This window comes from Apium graveolens, chromosome 5 (genome assembly GCF_009905375.1).
Source record: "Apium graveolens cultivar Ventura chromosome 5, ASM990537v1, whole genome shotgun sequence".
In the NCBI taxonomy this organism is placed as follows: domain Eukaryota; kingdom Viridiplantae; phylum Streptophyta; class Magnoliopsida; order Apiales; family Apiaceae; genus Apium; species Apium graveolens.
In genome coordinates, this window is record NC_133651.1 from 13,713,928 (window position 1) to 13,736,496 (window position 22,569).

A 22,569-nucleotide genomic window follows, 5' to 3' on the forward strand; every position below is an offset into this window, starting at 1 on the left:
AGAATATATTTTATTTGCAGAACCTAGATGGATTCCGCGAACTCCAAATAAAAGGTGGATTTCATTGAACTTTACTCTTTGTCAATAACTAATTATTTAATCTATACGAACTTCTTGATATGATAGTATGGTTTGTTAACATATGATTTCTACATTGTAACAAAGGATAATTTTGAAAATTATTATTAACAAACATAATTATTATTCATCGTATAAACAATAAAGAAAATTTATAAATTGCAAGGATTAAGAGTTATATATAAACAATATATGATAGAGAAATATGTGTAAGTGACTCTTACAAATGTTTTTTGAAAAAAGAAAACGATTCAATAATCCTTCTTGTACATGCAACCAAACGATTTTTTGAAATAATGTCTATATAATATAATCCTCTAACTGTTATTTTTAACAATCGACCATAAATATATCAGCATAAAAACCTTTATCACCGAATCAACATCATGAAAATTCCTCAGAAATCTGTAATCTCGGACATGATGAACTGCAAACAAATTAAATAAAACCAAACTCTCATAAGGAGAGATAAACAAAATCCAAATAAATTGAAAATTTATTAAAGATTAACAAGAAATTAACTAAAAAGGTTATATAACTGATTTTGCTTAAAGATTAACAAGTGACTTTTATAAATGTTAGTCGTGAGTTTGTATGTGCGTTTGGATTTACGCATTTATTTATAATCAAGAAAAAGTTATATAAGTGGTTTTGCTTGTAAGTTAGTACTAGGGCCGAGTATTCGGTCGGTTCGGTCCAAAACCGCACCGAATTGAATAGACCGACAAAGCGAATTACCATTTTTTTTTGTACCGAACCGAACTGAAATTGTAATATGGACCGGACCGAACCGAACCGAAATAATTCGGTTCGGTTCGGTTTTGGACCGAACGGACCGAATTTTTTAAAAAAATAAAATTTTATTGAAATTTTAAACCAAAAATTATAAAATCTAAAATATAATTAAAGTAAGGTGATTTATAGAGTACTAAGAGTGTATAAATACAATTACAAATTAAAAATTATGATTATAATTATTAAGATATATATAAAATGTATATAATATAAAATTATAGTATTTATAATTGGGAATTAATCAGGAGCCAACGTGGGTTGGGGGGACAGCCAGCCAACCCACAGCAATGAAACATTGCGGGAGGAAGCAATGTTTCAATGCGGGTCTTGACTTCCGCAATGAAATATTGCGGGATGTCGCCATGCACAGGGAACATTGCGCAATCCGCAATGTTTCATTGTTGGGTAGACTCCCAGTTTTTAATGTCTCAACTGCCCCTCTCTTTAGCTTTTAATGCTCTTTTAGCTTATTCTAATATTTAACTTATTTATATAAGTATAAAAATAATATTAATGTTCAACAATAATTAATTTTTTAAAATATGTTAACATTAAATATAAGTAGTAGTAATATTTTAAAATATTATCAATTTTAATAATAAATTTATCAATTTTGTTTTTTCTGTACTTTTTCTTTAAATTATCCTATGAATTATTTTAGTTTAAAAGAGGGTTTATCGTAAAATTTTTAATGATGATGAAGTAATAGATATTGATAGTATTGAAGATAAAGTTAATGATCCGGGGAAGCGAAAAACGCATAGTGATGATGATGTTGGTTTTGGTTGGAAGAATCACGATGTTCACGGTGATTCCGATGATAGTAATGATTCTTTTAATGGCGATGATGATGATAAAATTAATGATGAAAATTTTATTGGAAATATGAATGATTTAGTTCCTTGTGTTGGTATGATATTTGATTCGTTGGATGAAGCGGAAAGTTTTTATCGAGGTTATGGTCGAAGTATAGGGTTCGAGATATGTTAGATATATTTGATAATGTCATGGCTAATATGATTTATGTTTAGTTTTCAGATCTTACTTAACAGGACAAATCAGTACTTAACTGGGAATCAGTACTTATACTGGAAGTCAGGACTTAAGGATATCAGTACTTATATTATCAGGAGATAATCATCAGAAGTTGGATATCAGAACTTAAGTGCTGAAGGACGATTAGATAAGGAAAGTAGCTGATTAAAGGAAAGAAGATCGAGATAAACATAAGAAGAGATATGCATGAAGAAGGAGTTCCGTGAAGAATGGAATACTTGGAAGAAAAGATATCTGATTGATATATTTTAGGAAGCAGAATTATATTCCATATCAATTAGCGATTATCTTGTTACTGTGTAGTATATAAATACAGACATAGGGTTTACACTATAAGTGTTATCATATTTGAGAAGATTATTCATTGTAACCCTAGCAGCTCTCGTGATATTTGTTCATCACTGAGAGGTAACAGTTCCATACTGTAACAGAGTTTATTGTTTCAATAAAGTTTATTTTCTGTTACTTAAGATATTAAAGTTCGATTTGATTGTATTATACACTGTATTCACCCCCTCTACAGTGTGTGTGACCTAACAAGTGGTATCAGAGCTTATCTGTTAACACACATACAGTTAAAGATCCAAACACAATCATGTCTGACACAGAAACTCCAACTAAGCCTACCAAAACTGAAGAACCTCCAAAGACACACATACTGAGAGCATCTGAATATGCCATATGGAAGGTGATGATGACCATGTTTCTGGAAGCTACAGATCCAGAATATCTTGATAGAATCAAGGAAGGGCCTCACAAACCAACCAAGCTCACTGTTGCAGTTGCAGGTGAAGCAGCAAAAACCGTACCAAAGGAAAAGAGTGATTATACTGCTGAAGATATCGCATCAATTGCTAAGGATGCTAAGGTACGACACTTACTGCATAGTGCCATTGATAATGTAATGTCAAACAGGGTAATTAACTGCAAGACTGCTAAAGAGATATGGGATGCTCTGGAAACAAGGTGTCAGGGAACTGATACGATTAAAAAGAACAGGAAGACAATACTCACTCAAGAGTATGAACACTTTGATTCAAAGGCTAATGAATCATTGACTGATTTATATGATAGATTTGTCAAACTCTTGAATGATCTGTCACTGGTTAATAAGGAGTATGATCTTGAAGATTCAAACCTTAAATTCCTGTTAGCTCTTCCTGAATGTTGGGATTTGAAGGCAACAACAATAAGAGACAATTACAATCTTGATGAAACAACTTTTGATGAAATTTATGGAATGCTCAAGACTCATGAACTTGAGATGGAACAAAGAAGCAAGAGAAAAGGAGGAAAGTCAAGAACAGTTGCTCTTAAGGCTGAAGAAGAATCCCCTAAGGCAGCTACCTCAAGGAAAGACAAGGGTAAAGCTCTTTTAACAAAGTCTGATACTGAGTCATCAAGTTCTGAAAGTGATGATGACTCAGATTCTGAAAGCTTGCCTGAGACTGATGTTGATGAGGAGATGATGAAGCTGTGTGCTCTTATGGTGAAAGGGATCACAAAGATTGCATACAGGAAGTTCAGGAAGGGAAAGAAGTTTTCCAGGAAAGGCATAAGTTCTGATAAGAAGAATTTCAGAAGATCTGAAGGCAGAGGAGGAAAGTCTTATAGAGGAGATTATACCAATGTCAAATGCTATAACTGTGGTGAGAAAGGCCACATATCTCTTGACTGCAAGAAGGTAAAGGGTGATAAAGGCAAGGCTCTTGTCACAAAGCAGAAAACCTGGACAGACACCTCAGACTCTGAAAGTGAGGAGAACTATGCATTGATGACAAATGCTGATAAAGAAAGTGCTGAGAGCAGTTCTGAAACTGCTAAAACAAAGGTACCTCAGACTACTTATGCTTTTCATACTGATGATATTAATGAGTTGAAAAGATATCTTAAAACCATGTTTGTTAGTTATAGAGATCAAACTTTAACATGTGAAAGATTAACTTCTGAAAATCTTGCTTTTAAGAAAAGAAATGATTTCTTAGAAAAAGAGTTAGTTATGTTCCATCAAACTCAGAAGGATAGAGATGATGCTCTTTATGTTAGGGATGAAGTGCTAAAAATGAATGAATCCCTAAAAACTGAGTTAGAAAAGGAAAGAGAAATAATCAGGACTTGGACTAACTCCGGCTGAACAACTCAAAATTTGCTAAGTAGTGAAAATTGGAAAGAGGGCTGAGGTTATGGAGAGGATAAGAATGATAAAGGAACTGTAGAAATTAAGCCTGTTATTAAGCAAAAGCCAAAGTTAAAACCTGTTAAGTTTGTAACTGAAAAGTCTGATAATGATAAATCAGAAGTTAGAGAGGGATTAACTTCTGACAAACTAAAACAGGAAAAGACAGCTGAAGTAAACATAGGCTTAATGACTAAGAAGCAGCTTAAGCATAAGCTGAAAGATGTTAAGAATGCAAACAAGGTAAAATCACCTAGGAAAAATAGGAATGGAAAGGAAGGTGTGAATAAAAGCAATAATTATAAACCTGTTCCTGATGCTCCTAGGAAAACATATCATAACTGTGGAAGTTCTAACCATCTGGCTTCTTTTTGCAGGAAGAATAAGAATATTAACTCCTTACCTTCAAAATCAGGAGTTAAGAGTCAGTCTGTTAGATATAAACCACAAAATCCTTGTTTTCATTGTGGTAGTTTATGACATTCCATTTATACTTGTAAGGAATATCATAGTTTTTAATATGATTATTATCAATTAAAACCTTCTTTGAAGAAAGTTTCCATTATTCCTTCTAGTGTAAATTCTGATTCAAAGTCTGATAGTGTAAGTTCTGATAAGAAAAATGTTAACATAAACTCTGATGCTAAATCCGCTGTAAATGTTAACAAACTTAATAAGGCCAAAGGATCCAAGCAAGTCTGGGTCCTTAAAACTAATAATTAGTGGTCTTTGTGATTGCAGGGCAACAGGAAAAATATTATAGTTCTGGACAGTGGATGTTCAGGACATATGTCTGAAAATAAGGCCCTGCTATCAGACTTTGTGGAGAAAGCTGGCCCAAGTGTTTCTTATGGAGATGTCAACATTGGAAAAATATTGGGATATGGCAATATCAATCTTGGGAATGTCATCATTAAAGAAGTAGCTCTGGTCTCCGGATTTAAACACAATCTGCTGAGTATAAGTCAAATCTGTGACAGAGGTTATCATGTTGATTTCTTTGAAGAACACTATGAAGTTGTGAGTAAATCTAAAGGCAAAGTTGTTCTGAAAGGATACAGGCGTGGTAACATTTATGAAGCTAAGCTTTCAACAAGTACTGATGCTTCTGCAATCTGTCTGATGAGTAGAGCATCAATTGAAGAAAGCTGGAATTGGAACAAGAAACTCTCTCATTTAAATTTCAACAATATAAATGAACTGGTCAAGAAAGATCTTGTGAGAGGACTGCCAAAGACAGTATTTGCTCCTGATGGCCTTTATGATTCTTGTCAGAAGGCCAAACAAAGAAAATCTTCATTCAAGAGCAAGACTGAATCATCAATTCTTGAGCCTTATCATCTACTACATGTTGATCTATTTGGTCCAGTAAATGTCATGTCTATTGCAAAGAAGAAATATGCATTGGTCATAGTGGATGAGTTCACTAGATACACATGGGTGTATTTCTTGCACACAAAAAGTGAAACTGCATCTATCTTGATTGATCATGTCAAACGTCTGGATAAATTGGTCAAAGATTCTGTGAAAACCTTAAGGAGTGATAATGGCACTGAGTTCAAGAATTTGATAATGGAAGAGTTCTGCAAAAACCATTGAATAAAGCAGGAATTTTCTGCTCCTGGAACTCCACAACAAAATGGAGTTGCTGAAAGGAAGAATAGAACTCTCATTGAAGATGCACGTACAATGCTTGAAGAAGCAAAGCTTCCAACCTATTTCTGGGCTGAAGCTGTGCAGACTGCTTGTTTTACTCAAAATGCAACACTCATTAACAAGCAAGGAAAAACACCATATGAGATGGTGAAGAAAAAGAAGCCAAATTTGAAGTACTTTCATGTATTTGGATGCAAGTGTTTTGTTCTCAAGACTCATCCTGAACAGCTATCCAAGTTTGATCTAAAAGCTGATGAAGGAATCTTTGTTGGATATCCACTTTCCACAAAAGCCTTCAGAGTCTATAATTTGAGAACAAAAGTGGTCATGGAATCTATCAATGTCTCCTTTGATGATAAGAAGATTACTGGTCTTGAAGATTTTATTGACCATGATCAGCTGAGATTTGAAAATGAAGACTCAAATTCTGATGCTGAAAATCCTGACAGTCTAAGTCCTGATACTGTAAATTCTGATGGATTAAACTCTGATGTTATTGAAACTGTGGTGACTACGCCAAAGGAAGATGCACCTGTGCAGGGGGAGCATACTCAAGATCTTACCACATCTCAAGAAACTTCAGAGCATACGTCTGGATCTTCAAGTTCTGATTCGTCAAGTTCTGATAAGCCAAGTTCTGACAGTGCTGAAAATCTAAATTCTGAAGAATCCAACTCAGAGAGCATAGTTTCAGGGGGAGCATCAGAAAATGAAAATGAAGACAACATGGATCATGGGGGAGCATCCAGTTCTAGAGAAAACCTTCCATCTGCAAGGAAGTGGACAAAATCACATACACCTGATTTGATAATTGGAAATCCTGATGCAGGTGTCAGAACTAGAACAGGTACTTCAAACGAATGTCTTTACAATTCTTTTCTCTCTCAGACTGAGCCAAAAAAAGTGGAAGAAGCTCTTCAAGATGCTGATTGGGTGCAAGCAATGCAGGAAGAGTTAAATGAATTTGAAAGAAACAAAGTCTGGACCCTAGTGCCAAGACCAAAGAATAGATCTGTTGTTGGTACAAAGTGGGTATTCAGAAACAAAACTGACAGTGATGGCATAATTACAAGGAATAAGGCAAGGCTGGTTGCAAAAGGATATTCTCAACAGGAGGGAATTGATTATGATGAAACATTTGCACCAGTTGCTAGGTTAGAAGCCATAAGGATATTTTTGGCTTATGCTGCTCACAAAAAGTTTACTGTCTTTCAAATGGATGTGAAAAGTGCTTTTCTCAATGGAGAATTGGAGGAGGAAGTATATGTTGAACAACCTCCAGGCTTTGTAGACTCCAAACATCCAGATTATGTCTACAGGCTTGATAAAGCACTTTATGGACTTAAGCAAGCTCCTAGAGCATGGTATGAGACTTTAGCTCAGTTTCTTCTGGAAAGTGGATTCAACAGAGGAACAATAGACAAAACACTGTTATATCTCAACCATGGAAAGGACTTACTTCTGGTCCAGATTTATGTTGATGATATCATTTTTGGGTCTACAAATGACAGACTTTGCAAGAAGTTTGCCAAACTGATGCAGTCAAGGTATCAGATGAGTATGATGGGGGAACTTAGCTATTTTCTGGGCCTTCAAGTCAAGCAGAATGAAGAAGGCACTTTTATTTGTCAAACTAAGTACACCAGAAATTTGCTGAAAAAATTTGGAATGCAAGATTGTTCAAGTGCATCCACTCCCATGGCCACTGTAACAAAACTGGATAAGGATACTGGTAAATCAGTAGATATTACTGATTACAGAGGTATGATTGGCTCTCTACTCTATCTAACTGCTAGTAGACCTGATATCATGTATGCTACCTGTCTTTGTGCAAGATTTCAAGCAGATCCAAGAGAACCTCACTTAACAGCTGTGAAAAGAATTTTAAAGTATCTTAAAGGAACAGCTGATCTGGGATTGTGGTATCCTAGAGAGTCAGATTTTAAACTAATAGGTTACTCAGATGCAGATTTTGCAGGTTGCAAAATTGACAGGAAAAGCAGAAGTGGAAGCTGCCAATTTCTTGGAGGCAGATTGGTTTATTGGTTCAGCAAGAAACAAAAGTCAATTTCCACATCAACTGCAGAAGCAGAGTATATTGCTGCAGGAAGCTGTTGTGCACAAATTCTTTGGATGAAGAATTAGTTACTGGATTATGGGTTAACATATTTCAAAATCCCTATTTACTGTGATAATCAAAGTGCTATTGCTATGACAGGTAATCCAGTTCAACACTCTATGACAAAGCACATCAGCATCAGGTACCACTTCATAAGGGAACATGTGGATGAAGGTACAGTGGAATTGCACTTTGTTCCAACAGATCAACAACTAGCAGATATCTTCACAAAACCATTGTGTGAAGCTACCTTTACAAGATTGGTAAATGAACTTGGAATGGTTTCAGGTTCTTTTTCTAAATCTGCTTAGTTTTGTTATGTTGCATCAGACTTTATGATCAGTATTTACAGAATTTAATCTCTTTGTGTATTCTGTGCTTAATTGACAAATGTGTTTAAGTACTGACTGTTGTCTGATATATGTTTCTAAACTCTGATAAGTGATATGTCTGTTTAAGTAACTATTCAATCCTATGAGGATAACTGTGCTAGAAGCTGACCTAGTAGTCTTCAATAAACAAATGATCCCATGTAAGAAGTAATTATTTATGTGGAAATCTATTGACACAAGCAAATTCTGATAATTGAGCTTAGTTGAGTTTACTTTGTTTATCTTATTACTAAGTCACAAATTAGAATAATGCTACTCATCTGTTAAGTTCTGATACTAGTAAATCTGCTGAATGCACTAAGTGCTGATAAACCTCACTTATCAAAAGAAAAAGCAAAAGGATTCAAGAATAAAATCAGGTACTCCTTTGAGATCTAGATTAAAAATGTGGAAGGGACGACCCAAGTGCATTGCTGGTATTAAGTAAATATGCATTAGAAAAGCAAAATATTTTCTTGGTGACTTTTCACACTCTATAATTACTGGAGAAATACTCTGATAATAGCATAAATTCTGATAAGCAGTCGTGACTCACTTACACTGAGAAGCCACTGTGAAATGGAATTTAAAAAGATGCATAAAATTAGCACAAAATAGTTGAGGTGGACTCAAGCATGAACTTATTCAATGGTAGGTTTCAGAATAATGACAGCTCTTTAGCAAAGTTTTAGTTATGCCTTATTTCTAAGATGTACTGAAGTGAATTAGACTTTACTCTTTGTCTGATATTTAGCTTAATGCACACACTAATCACTCCATATGAATGATGAAAATTACTGTGGTGATCTATGTTGTTTTAGATAAACAATCATTGTGTCACTTTGCACGAATTCTGAGGACAAGTTCTGGTTGCATGTTCTGATGATTAAGTTCTGAAGAATATAACTTAGAACTTGTATGAGGACTTACTAAGATAGGCATTCCTTTTTCGAGTTAAGAAATTATGTTCTAATGACTGTTAAGTTCTGATATAAGTCTAAGTTCTGATATTACAGTCTAATTCTTTACTTGACTTATCTGTGGATAAAATTTGATAACAGTCTCGGTTCAAACTAGAATATGTTGAAGTGGAAGATTAATAGTCACTATGGTTAGGGTTAATGGTATTCGTACTTGAACAGCCAACTTTTACTTGCTTCTTGTGCGCATTAAACCATGTTTTCTCTTTCCAATGAATGTTTTTCTTTTTCCAAGTCTGGGGAGACGAGGTAGAATTAATTCTACCTGTCAGCATTAAATTTCTTTGTGTCTCCTGGCATTCTCTTGCCTATATAAGCAACCACTTCACATCAGCCTTCCCATCAAATCCTTTCTCACAAACTCATTTTACCTTCATCCTTTTTCTTTCAAAAACACCATGGTCAGATATAACATGTTTTTGAACTACGAAACATTCAATATGGAGCTAAGTTGTGCCGATTGGCAGCAGGAATGGCACGTCACTGTCATTCCTGATGAAATATGGGACTCTGTCCCACAGGAGGTACTCACCCACCTCCTGTTCTTCTATATGGATTACCATCGCCATCTGGAGCGATTGGAGGAGGAAAGGCTGGAAGCTCTCCGCCAGCAAGAGCGAATCATTCGACTCGCCATTCTGTTTGTCGAGAGTGGGAAGAAGAAATGATTTATTTTCTTCTTCCTGTTTTTCTTCATCGTCAGCCTTGCCCTGCTTCTTGAGCTAGGACTAAGGCTGTTGATGTTAGGTTTAGCAGCTTAGGAAAATCTTGTATAAATTCTAATTTATTTCAATTTCATAAATGTATTCACTTGATATATTAATGAAATTTGTTTTTGTTTCAAGATTTTGTCTCTAAGTTCTTTTGTAATGCATTGATAAATCCTGATACATAGTCATATTCTGATGACCATATAACTTCTGTTTTAATTTAAGTTCTGATTTTTCCTTTATCAGTACTTACTCATCTGATTTATCTTGGTCATTTTCACTTGATTTATTTTCAGAATATTAATGATGCAGTGAAAAATAATTAAATAAGTGGGAACAGTTTCAATTTTGAATTAAAACCGTTTCACCTTGATTAATGAAATATCTGGGTAAGTGGAACGGTTTTTCCTTGAAAAACGGCAAGTGGGTAAGTAATGATTACTGTTTTCTCGAGCCCAGTAACTATCCGTTATTACTGCATGTCTGACAGGTGTCCAACGGTAACATTTTTTTTGAGTATAAGTAAGAAAGAGAGAAGATTTTTTTTTAATCTTTTATTTCCCTTCATATTTTTTTTCCTCTCCTTGCTTTTACTCTCTTTCTTCTTCTCACGTTGGTTTTTCATACAGACATTTTATCAAACACCTAACAGGCACGCTTAAATCTCAATTTTTCACATGGCACCTAAGGATTTAATCATTGATGGAGCTAAGTTTGTTCCAAACAACTATGCTGTAATTCTTGATCATGCTGAAGCTCCATCTGAATTACATTTTGTGCAAGATCTTCTTGCACACAGTGAGATTGGGTATGCATTGACCCAGCCTTCAGTCTTTTCAAGCCAACAAGTTCTGACATTTTGGCGGACTGGGCACTTTGATGATGGTGGTAAACATGGCACTCCTAGTATTGTTTTCGAAGTGGGTGATTCTTCATATGCAGTCACTCCTGGTACAATACGCAAGGCTCTACATCTCCCAGAAGGATGTACCTTTTCAATTCCAGAGGAATCAGCTCTTCAGGAGTTAATGGCCAATTTGGGGTATGAACAGAGTTTGGCAAAACTTGGGCAGTTGAAACGGGCTCATATCAGAAGAGAATGAAGCTTCTTCTTTGACTGCATCACTAAAGCTTTTGGGAACAAATGTTCGAATTTTGATGATATCCCAATTTTGAGTCAGCACATCGAGTATGCTATTATAAACCAAACTCATTTTGATTTTGCAACTGGTCTAATTGGTTTTATTGGGGATAGGATGACAGAGGATAGGAATGTTGTGTACTTTGCTAGATTCTGTCAACTTATATATACTCTTTGTACTGATGAACCTCAATTAGTCAGTTCCTCAACTCCACCTTTTAAAGTTGCAAAACGCTACTTTAATGACCTGGTAAATGCTGACACTAAGAAATCAGTGGTTAGACCTTTACAGATTCCTTAGTCTGTAAAACAGATCTTAGTAAATGCTGATCCTGATACTTATAGATCTGTTTATTCTGATGTCCAACCAACAACAACCTCCCAAAAATCACAACAAGCATCAGCACCTACCACTCATTCTACTCAACCAACCCTTAGACAATATATCAAATCCTATCTCTCCACTTCACAGACAGTTCAACCCTCATCATCAGCACCTACTGTGAAGCCTTCATCTTCCAAACCAAAGAGGACAAAGACTGTTCCTAAAACACTTCAGAAGAAAAGGAAGATTGCTTTGAGAGATGAATCTGATACCGAGGAACAGGTTCCTTCTTCAGAACCTGTTATTGAAGAAGCTGAGAAAGTGACTTCTCAGAAGGATTCTGGAATTGGGGGATCTAGGATTCTCAAGAGGCTTAGAAGAATGACTGTTCCTGAAACTCCCAAGGAATCCAAATCTACAAAGAGATACAAGAAACAGAGGGCAAATAGGCCAGTTTCAGATGATGAAGAGGAAGCAGCTAAGGAAGGGGATCAGCAATCTCTGATCTCACAAGAAAAGGAATTTGCTAAAGTTACTTCTTCTCCATCAACTCCATCTAAGGAAGCTGTTTCTGAAAAGGTCATCACACCATCTGTATCTCCTGTTGATCCAGACACAAGTGATGATACTGATGTTCAAAACTTGGTTGTGCCTGAAGTAATTCTCTTAGAAGCTCCAACAACAACTAATCCTTCAACAACACCTGTTACTGATGCTGTTCAAACTCCAGAGTTATCTGCTACACCTTCTCTGCATCTAGATGCTGATGATCAGACTTTAGGTGAGCATCAGGATATGGCTGTTGATCAGAACTTAGAACCAGATCAACAATTAGAGGATGCTGAAACCTCCATTGCTACTCACACTGTTGTTTTATCAGAGGATACTGATTCTGTAAGTTCTGATGCTGCAAATGTTGGAGATACTGGTGATGCTGCTCCAACTGCAGATGCTGATGAAGCAGGTCCTTCAGGACATGCTTCTCAACAAACTATTCTTAAGTCTGAACTTGTTAAGAAGTTTGTTACCAGAGAAGCACGAGTGCCTTGGAGTGAAACTCCTGCAGGACATGAGTGGACTAAGGAATGGAACTCAGTTTCCTGTGTTTCAAATGAAAAGCATCTTGCTGAGCACTTGACTAAAGCTGATGAAATGTTAAATTCTGATGATTTTAAAACCCAGCTTAGAGTCACTGCATTGAGTACTAAACATCTACAAGGTCTTCATTCAACTACTCATGCAGAGCTACACAAGATTCAGGAAGAATTTATCAAATAGGAACAAGTTCAAAAGATTGATAAGAAAAAGTTCTTCCAACCTACCTTTGACAGGATTGCTTATATTGAGAAGACTCAAGATACTCAACAAGCTCAGATTGATGATATTCTGAAAAATCAAGCTTCTCAGCAATCACAACTTAATGAAATCCAAGCCTCAGTGGAATTGCTTGTCTCTCTTCTACTACATGCTGATGCCAAAAAGGGGGAGAAAGTAATTAAGTCCAAATGCAAGACTGACAAGACACTGATAGGGAAGGATAATGAAAAGGATGATCTAGGAAACTCTGGAACGGGTAGAGGTCATAGTCAAGGTAGAGGTTTCACATCAAGAAAAGCTGCAATCACAAGTCACAGGACAAGTTCTGATACTGGGAAAAGAATAAGTTTTGCTACTAGTAAAAGGATAAGTTCTGATGAACTTTTAGATTTTGATGAGGAAATGTCAAGACAGTTATTTCTTCAGGAAAATCCAGGAATGGACTTGGAGAGTTTAATGGAAGAAGAAACCAGACTTAAATCAGAGAAAGTCACATCTAAATCTGAAGCTTCTGGTAAAAAGCCACTTCCAAAACTCAAAGGCATTGTGATCAAAGAAAGGACACATACTGAAGCAACATTGGCTAAATCACAACCGCAGATAGATCCAAGATCCAAGGGTAAAGAAAAGGTTGGTGAACCTATCAAGATTTATGTGCCTCCTGAGGATGAAGAAATTACTGATGAAAAGGATGATCTTGCTCTGACTTCAAGAAAAGTTCTTAAAACAACCTCTGACATGGCTCAAGTTGTTCAGAGTCAAGAAACTGTAAGTTCTGATATTCAGAAGAAGCAAGTAACCTCTGACATAGCTCAAGTTAACTTGATATCAGAAGATAGACCAAAAACACTCCTACCAGGATTCACTAAAGCAAAACAGACTCAACCTTTGAAGACTAATGCAAGTGGTTTTGAAGCTAGAGTAGTTACTGGAAAGGAATCAAGAGATAAAACTGGATTGGGAAGTGCTGATGAAAGGAGAATACAGAACACTACCAATGATCCAACTTCCTTGAGTGAACCAGGTATTGGAGCAACTCCTGAGAGATTGAATCAACTAGATCTGTACAAATGGTTTACCATACCTACTTGAAAGAATACATCTTGTTGTATTTCATGACAGATGGTAGGGTTTATCATATAAGGCAAAATGCCATTCCATTGAAGTATTTTGAAGAATTGGAGCATGTACTATTCTTACTTCAAGTGGATGACAGATTGACAGGAACTGTTGCAAACTATTTGAAGGATCAGATTCAGAGACAGAAAAGGCTTTATTCTGTTAAATCTGACAGCACATATGTTCCAAAGTACAGAGATCACAAGGGTGATATAGTTGAAATGAAGCCCAATTCTGCTCAAATTACAACTACCTTTCTAGGGTACATGGCTGTGGAATTCAATCTTGAGTCTGATAAAGCTTATTTGATCAGACTGGATCAGGATATAAGAAAAGCAAAGATTAATGATCTCAGGGCTGCAATGTTTCAAATTGGTGAAGATACTGCAGAGCTTAAAGATGCCAAAAGGAGAATGATTGATGAACTTAGATATGCTGAGAGATGTTTGTTGAAGAACTATCTCAGAACAACTCCTGACATCAGAGAGATCAGAAGATGAAGCCAAGTCAAAGATCTACAACTGCTTAAATTCTGATATTTGTACAGACTGAAGTTGTTATCAGAAGTTAAATATTGGTAAAGCTTTAAGGACTGTAAGTTGTAGTTATCTAGTCTAATTCTCATGCATTTGTACTTAATGTTTTTGACATCATCAAATATCTGTTAAACTTGTATATTATGCTAATTTACAAGTTGGGGGAGATTGTTAGATATATTTGATAATGTCATGGCTAATATGATTTATGTTTAGTTTTCAGAACTTACTTAACAGGACAAATCAGTACTTAACTGGGAATCAGTACTTATACTGGAAGTCAGGACTTAAGGATATCAGTACTTATATTATCAGGAGATAATCATCAGAAGTTGGATATCAGAACTTAAGTGCTGAAGGACGATTAGATAAGGAAAGTAGCTGATTAAAGGAAAGAAGATCGAGATAAACATAAGAAGAGATATGCATGAAGAAGGAGTTCCGTGAAGAATGGAATACTTGGAAGAAAAGATATCTCATTGATATATTTTAGGAAGCAGAATTATATTCCATATCAATTAGCGATTATCTTGTAACTGTGTAGTATATAAACACAGACATAGGGTTTACACTATAAGTGTTATCATATTCGAGAAGATTATTCATTGTAACCCTATCAGCTCTCGTGATATTTGTTCATCACTGAGAGGTAACAGTTCCATACTGTAACAGAGTTTATTATTTCAATAAAGTTTGTTTTCTGTTACTTAAGATATTAAAGTTCGATTTGATTGTATTATACACTGTATTCACCCCCTCTACAGTGTGTGTGACCTAACAAGATAATTATTCGAAGTAGTCATAAGCATTCAAGAAATGGTGGTATATCGTTACGTTTGTATATATGTCGAAAGGGTGGAAGATTGGGCCCAAAACCCTTGGAAGTTGAAGATAGGGCTAAAGGGAAACGACCTCGAGATGTTATTCCTCGAACTTGTTGTCGTGCTCGTATGTGTGTTGCTCACAAAGTAAGCTCAAACAAATGGGAAGTAATCAAGGTCAACCTAGAGCACAATCATGCTATGGTTACATCGGATAAGGTAAATTTCATGCAAAGATCACGCAACATAGATCCGTTTACCCGATCTTTGATTGAGTTATTCAACAAATCGGGTATCGAGACCCCGAAAGTGATGAATTTACTTAGTGAGACGTGTGGTGGTATTGAAAAAATTGGTTTTTCCGCTCAAGACGTACGAAATGTAATACGTGACATTCGAAGATGGGTTTTTGATTCCGGTGATGCGGAGTGTGGATTGGTTTTGTTACGAGACTTGCAAAAATAAAGTGATGGCAATTTTTTCTACCGAGTGGATGTGGATGAGGAGAATCGGGTTAGGGGTTTGGTGTGGGTTGATCCTCGTTCGCTTAACGCGTACAAGAATTTTGGAGATGTGGTAACTTTCGACTCGACATATCGGACTAATAGGTATGACATTCCTTTTATTCCAATTACGGGAGTGAATCACCACTACCAAAATATTTTGTTTGGATTTGCACTTATAAGGGACGAGAAAGAGACTACTTATAGATGGGTTTTGAAGATTTGGTTGGAAGCGGTCGATAACAAGCCACCTATTACCATTATTACGGATCAAGACATCGCTTTAAGTAATGTCATTTCCGAGGTTATGCCTAACACCAACCATACATATTGTACGTGGCATATTAGTAGCAAGTTTCCCGAGAAACTATCTACTTTGTTTACTCAATACTCGGAGTTCAAGACGGATTTTAATGCATGTATCTACAAGTCATTGTCACCAACGGAATTTGAAGGTAGGTGGGAGGACTTGAAAGAGAAATATGATCTTGAAAATCACAATTGGCTAAATGATATGTATAGAATTAGACGGCAATGGGTTTTTGCTTTCACGAAACAATATTTTGCCGCCGGTATGACTACCACCTCAAGGAGCGAGTCTATGAATTCATTTTTTGATGAGTATGTGAAAGCGTCGACCGGTTTGAAAGAATTCATTGAGAATTCACAAAAAGCTTTGGACAATATTTACGGGAGGTTCAAGCCGATTTTGACACCGAGTACAAGGAAAGGAGACTATTCTCTAACTCGTCAATGGAGATACATATGTTGAAGTCTTCACAGGGATATTATTGTGGTTGAGGTCTAATCTAGTTAAGAAATATTTCGTCCCAAAATCTCAAGCTTAAGAATGATACTCTTCAGCTACTTACTAATGTAAAAAACAAACTAATTCTCAGAAGACTTTCATCAAACACTTCATTGGCATTAATCAAAAATTAGCTTAAAATCAAAAAAATTACAAAAGACACACAAAACCCATCTAAATTACCCCTAATTCGAACCCTAATTTAACCTAATCTAAATTATCCCTAATTCGAAACCTAATTTAACCTAATTATTAACTAATTTACCCCTAATTCGAACCATAATTATCACGTAATCAACATAATTTCGAACAAATATCACATTCATATAAACAATTTAATAGTAATCGAACAAAATCGCACTCAAACTCAAACTCATTGTATATTCGTGTGTGTGTTGGTGTAATCGTGTGTATAAGTGTGTGCATAGCTATAAATCGTTTGTATACCTGATGAACAAGAAGATTAGTGGAGTGGTTGTGATTGAAATTGTCTCAAATCGCTTCAATGTCGCTGATGGTCGTGTATCTGTGTCTGTTTTTGAGTGTCTGTTTTTGAGTTTCTGCGTGTATATGCGAGTATCTGTGTCTGAGTATATGCGAGTATCTGTGTCTGTGTGTAAGGGAAAACGACTACCGCAATGAAGCATTGCGGAGCCGCAATGAAACATTGCGGAGGTATAATATTTATGTTTATTTGAATAATGTTTAACATTATTAATATTTTCAAATATTCAAATATTTTCATTTATTATTAAAAATATTGAATAATTAAAATATTTAAATATCAAAAATATTTTCCTTTATTATTTTAATATTTATTATTAAATATTTGAAGGGATTTGAATTTATTAATTTCATTTAATATTTCAATACTTTTAAAATATTGAATATTAAATATTAAATATAATATTTAATTTACTATAAAAATATTTTATAGTATTTTTTAATATACAATCTTTAATCAGAAATATTAAGAATAATATCTTATTAAATTAATATTTATGTAGATAAAAAAGTATTAATAAATGAATTAATATAGATAAAGGGTAGAAAGGGAAATGGAGTATGTGGGTCGCGCCGCAATGTTTCATTGCGGTTGCCGCAATGAAACATAGCGGCAGTAGCGGATTCCCCATTCATTTTTTCCTTCAACGGTCCTGATTTGTAGGTTGTAAGTGGTCTTTATTCAACTATGTCTGTTGATAGGGACCCTTTATAATTTGGTCTATTCGGTCTATTTGGTACCATTCGAAATATTTTTTAAAAGAACCGGACCAAACCGAATTTTATTTCGGTATATTCGGTCCGGACCGAGTAGACCGAATTTCTGAAAAATCAGGACCGAACACGGTTCGGTTTGGTTTTTTGGTTTCGGTTCGGTTTTGCTCACCCCTAGTTAGTACAGTGAACACGGACCAAAATATTCACGTAGTTTAGTAAACGAAACTGCAATGTTGAAATGAATTCATGTATTATACCCAACTACTGCTTGCGATTATTCATAAAAACAAACAATTATCTCATCTTAAGTGACTAGACACGTAACGACCAGATTCAGCAAAAAAAAGAAATAAAGAAATGATTACAACAAACGTGGCCGGGTCAAGAAAAACACAACCGGTGTTATGGTATGATGGGGGGGGTTAGAAGTAAAGAAACAATGGGAAGGGGATGTCATTGTTGAGTAAAAGTTAGTGCATTGCATTTTGCCTGCCTTTATCTGGGTGGGTGCAAGTGGAACGTCTCGTTAATTTTACATTTTTGCTTTGATTTGTCATTGAAACAACACGGCAAAGAGGATAGCAGTTTCATTTTGTTTAGATTTACAAATGAGTGAACACAAATGTGCTAAATATATTCGCGTTCTTTTGCACGTACATTTTAGAGTAAATTGTATTTTACAATCCCTATTTTTCATTAAATAACAAAAATATATATTTACTTTCAAAAATATAGTTTGCAACGCCTAACTTTAAGACATCAAATACAATATGCATCCCTTTAACTATTTTGTTAAAAATATTTATATTGTGAATGGTAAAATTGAAATTCAGCAAAATATTTAAATAATAATTTTAATTTTTTTAAATTAAACTAAAATTTAGAATTTCAAATTATAAAAACAATATTAATGTCAATTATTTTATTACTCAGTATAATTTTTAAAATTTTAAAATATAGATATATTTAGAAACTTTATGATTATATATATAAACATATATTTTGCTTAATAAATATATTTTAAGTATTTAGCATTATGATTAATTTAGAGTATTACTAATAGAAAATAGCTATAATTTTTTTCATGTAAAAAATGTATTAAAATAAATATTTTTAATTAATTTGAAATTTTAATTATTAATATTAACATCTCAATTTCAATTTTATAACCGCAAAGGATGCATGTTATAGTTGATATTGAAAGTTAAAGGTTGCAAACTGTATTTTGCAAAGTAAGTATATTGTTTTGATCTTAAATGTATGGTGGGGTTGCAAAATACAATTAACTCTATATTTTATGATATATACGACGTTTATGTGAGTGTGTTAGAGGGAGTGATGCTTCATTTTGGTAATGGAATTAGAGATTTTTTTTGTTAAAAAGCTAAAAAAGAATAGAATGAGATGTATTTGAAAGGAATGAGGTGATATCATGCTTGACAAAATGGAATTAAACTGAGACACACCTTTTGAAATTCTGGATTTGATCAAGTAAGTTAATTAGAAATTTGAATTTTGATTTCTTGATTTTTATTCATTAATTCAGAATATCTTTTTTCATTCGATGGTCTAAAAAAATGGAATTTTTTCTTTTCATTGATGTTTTTTTTTTATTTAAAAGAAGAAATTAAAATCCGGGACATTCAAATACTAGTATAAACATAAAAATTTGAAATGACAACTTTGAAATCTCTCATTTAAAATAAAATATAAGTTTCCAAATGCCCTCTAAATTTCGTTTCAATTGGACTCACCACTACATTTCTACCAAAATTCATTTCATTGCTCGGAAAAGTGAACACAACCTTAGATTTTGTTTTAGAATAAAACAATTCTTTTCACAGTGACAATAAATTTACTATCTAAACCTTCCCTTTAATCTTTCAGTTCTTTTCATTCCCCAACACGACTGTTTATGGAAAAATGAAACTTCCATTGAACAAAAATATTACACAGCACAAGGAAAATCCAGCAAAGAAGCATATTGAGTTGTACTTGTACACGCCCAACTCTTCCTATTTGAACTAGTAATATTCTAGTACAAAAAGGTTTTTGGTCAATGCCAAGCCATTTCTCAATAATATGGGTTGCGTTGCTCCCAGCATGTCACCGGACCATCCTCCTATAGAACACATTGAATCAATTATGTATCCAAATACATCTTTCTCGGTTTAGTATCCAAATACATCATCTATGCAGTTCATATCTAGTTTACAACTCAAATGCTGTATGAAATGCAGTACTATATCTACATGCAGCAGTCAATATAGTTTACAATTTTTAGAAATTTCGATAAACATCTAAAACAGTACAAATCATGGAAAATGTGCAAGTGGATAATATAGGTGGTGTTTCCAGGATGAAATGGCATCAAAATAGACATTTATCAGGATGACCACTCTTAGCTTTTGCATCCAAGCCATTATACCTGGGGAAACCAATATTATTCCCCAGAATTGGTAAAGGATGCCAAATATATACATTAGTAATATCAGTTCTGAGTTTGTGACCATAATGGAAAGTGAAACTACACACATAATGAACAAGGGCTTTAGTGTGTGTAACAATCAGATCATAGATGTAATTATCTCACTAATGCGCCAAGATATTAATTTTACAAAGAAAAACAGAGATGCTCAGACAGCCAAGGGGTTGTCTTCAGATACTAGGAATTAAACCCAGATCAGAAACTCTAGTCCACATAAGCCTCATCACTGTATCAATTAGTCTCTGAACATTAAGACATAATATGTACGACTAATAATACAATACATCAATCAATACTCAATTATAACAAGACATTCTTAAAGAAGAGAAGTGGTATTTTAACCTGAAACAGAATCAATGGAAAAGGCAGCTGAATGACCGGAGGATGATAAAGAGGGGAAGGTTGTGTGTTTATGCTGCATGGTTGATTTGTAACTAAGCTTGCATGTCAGACTGTACCAAGGCAGCTAAACAATGGCTTCTTATATACAACTCATTTATCCTGTTAAAACCTCCTATTTCAAATATTTTCACCATTAACAATCAGTTCTTGCTTCAACCTTCTAAAGCTTTCGGCCATTCATACAGCCACTTCCAACCCATCATTTCGATCATCATAAGCAACTCCAATATTAGGAGCTTCGTAATCATGCTGGATCAGTAAAGATCACTGAGGCTAAATACTATCTCACAAACAATCTTCTCGCACAACCCAAGTCCACAACTCTAAATAGGCCTACCCCAATGGAATTGTGATCAAGTGGTCATCCAAAAAAATCTCGTTCAGGTCTCTTACCAAATACATGACTTGCATCACAAATTCTACCCAACCTAAGAGTAAATCAATCATCCTAGTCCTGAACATAAACGCATTGCCCTAAATATGCAAGATTGCAAGTTAACAATAACCTCTAAACCCTAAACCACAAATTCATAATTAGTTAAGCAAACTCTAACTATCATTCCATCTAAAACAAAACTGTAAAGCTGAAATGAGATGATAGCAACCGCAAGCAAATAACTTAAAACATTATCTTGTCTATTAAAAAGACAGTTATACAATGGTTTAATTTCAGCAATCACCTAAAATCCATCACAATTTTTTAATAACAATAGGCAAAGAAAGAATGTGCAACTGATGATGATATAGGTGGTGTTTCCACGATAAAATGACATCGAAAAAGTACATTTATCAGGATGGCCACTCTTAACTCTTGCATCCAAGCCATTATACCTAGAGAAACCAATTTTATTCCCTAGAATTGGTAAAGGACGCCAAAAACACGCATAAACAAAAACAAGTTATTTAGAATAAAATGCTTAAGGACGCCAAAAACACAAGTTAATTAGAATAAAATGCACAAGGACACCAAAAACACGCATAAACAAAAACAAGTTAATTAGAATAAAATGCTCAGTGGAAGGAGAAGTCGTTTAATTACAGGATCACGGCAAGACTGTCGAGTCTTGTCCACTGCCCTAATACACCAATTTGGTGCTTAGCCTCATCACAGCATATATTCCAATAACATTACAAAAACACACATAGACTAATAAACTATTAACCGAAACTCAAAAATAATTTATCGAGATTATTCATTTATCGAGATTCTACGATACAAGGGGGGGCTTCAGTGTGTGTAACAAAACAGATCATAGATGTAAAAATCTCACTGAAATCCGCTAAGATATAAATAATTTATCATCATAAGCCACTATTTTTTCAACAATAATAAATAAGAAAACAGGGGGGGGGGATTAATATTAAAATTGAATAATTAATATTAACAAACTACGTAAGATTCTTCAAAAAAAAAAAACAAACTACGTAAGATTTAAAGGTGAATAATATTGAAGAATAGAGGTAATGGTTGGGAGGAGGAGGATGAAGAGTTAGAAAAGGTTATATATAGGAGGCTGGCCTCAAAGATGATACTGATCGATTGTATGTTTTATTTTTGTGCTAGGGTTTTAGATGTTATTATGGGCTCTGTTACTTTTATGGGCTCATTTTGGGTCAAGCGGTCAACTCGTGTTCCTGCCTAAAATTCTCTAAATCACCAGTTTGTGAAACCAAATCATTTTTCAAAATAAAAGTTATCCTTTTATATTTTTTGCACATTATAACTTTTTTAATTTTAATTAAAAAACAAATTATAGAAATTATATTCTTTTAATTTCATAAGCATCTTTAAAAAAATTAAAACAAAATCGTGAGATGAAGGATGTAATTAAGTAAAGTTAATTTAAATTGTTTATTTATAGCATGATGTAAGGGGAGTTTATGGGTTGGTCAATCCAATCAAATCGACTAAACCCGACCCTCTTTTTAGCCAACGAAACCGCTAAA

At 34.5% G+C, this 22,569-nt stretch overlaps 1 long non-coding RNA gene and 5 other non-coding genes across 6 annotated transcripts; all 6 read right to left on the bottom strand.

Annotated features, from left to right (window-relative positions):
* Positions 1-19,493: 19,493 nt before the first annotated feature.
* On the bottom strand, positions 19,494-22,209 carry LOC141723450 (uncharacterized). Its single transcript, XR_012576282.1, has 2 exons — positions 20,563-22,209; positions 19,494-19,854 (listed from the first exon to the last, which is right to left on the bottom strand). It is a non-coding gene; the product is annotated as an uncharacterized LOC141723450 (long non-coding RNA).
* Positions 20,070-20,193, bottom strand: LOC141663030 (small nucleolar RNA snoR80). The gene has a single exon (XR_012551121.1). It is a non-coding gene; the product is annotated as a small nucleolar RNA snoR80 (small nucleolar RNA).
* LOC141663015 (small nucleolar RNA Z157/R69/R10) lies at positions 20,361-20,456 on the bottom strand. Its single transcript, XR_012551109.1, has one exon. It is a non-coding gene; the product is annotated as a small nucleolar RNA Z157/R69/R10 (small nucleolar RNA).
* On the bottom strand, positions 21,362-21,486 carry LOC141663031 (small nucleolar RNA snoR80). Its single transcript, XR_012551122.1, has one exon. It is a non-coding gene; the product is annotated as a small nucleolar RNA snoR80 (small nucleolar RNA).
* Positions 21,629-21,737, bottom strand: LOC141663025 (small nucleolar RNA Z152/R70/R12). The gene has a single exon (XR_012551116.1). It is a non-coding gene; the product is annotated as a small nucleolar RNA Z152/R70/R12 (small nucleolar RNA).
* LOC141663022 (small nucleolar RNA R11/Z151) lies at positions 21,846-21,934 on the bottom strand. Its single transcript, XR_012551113.1, has one exon. It is a non-coding gene; the product is annotated as a small nucleolar RNA R11/Z151 (small nucleolar RNA).
* Positions 22,210-22,569: the final 360 nt, after the last annotated feature.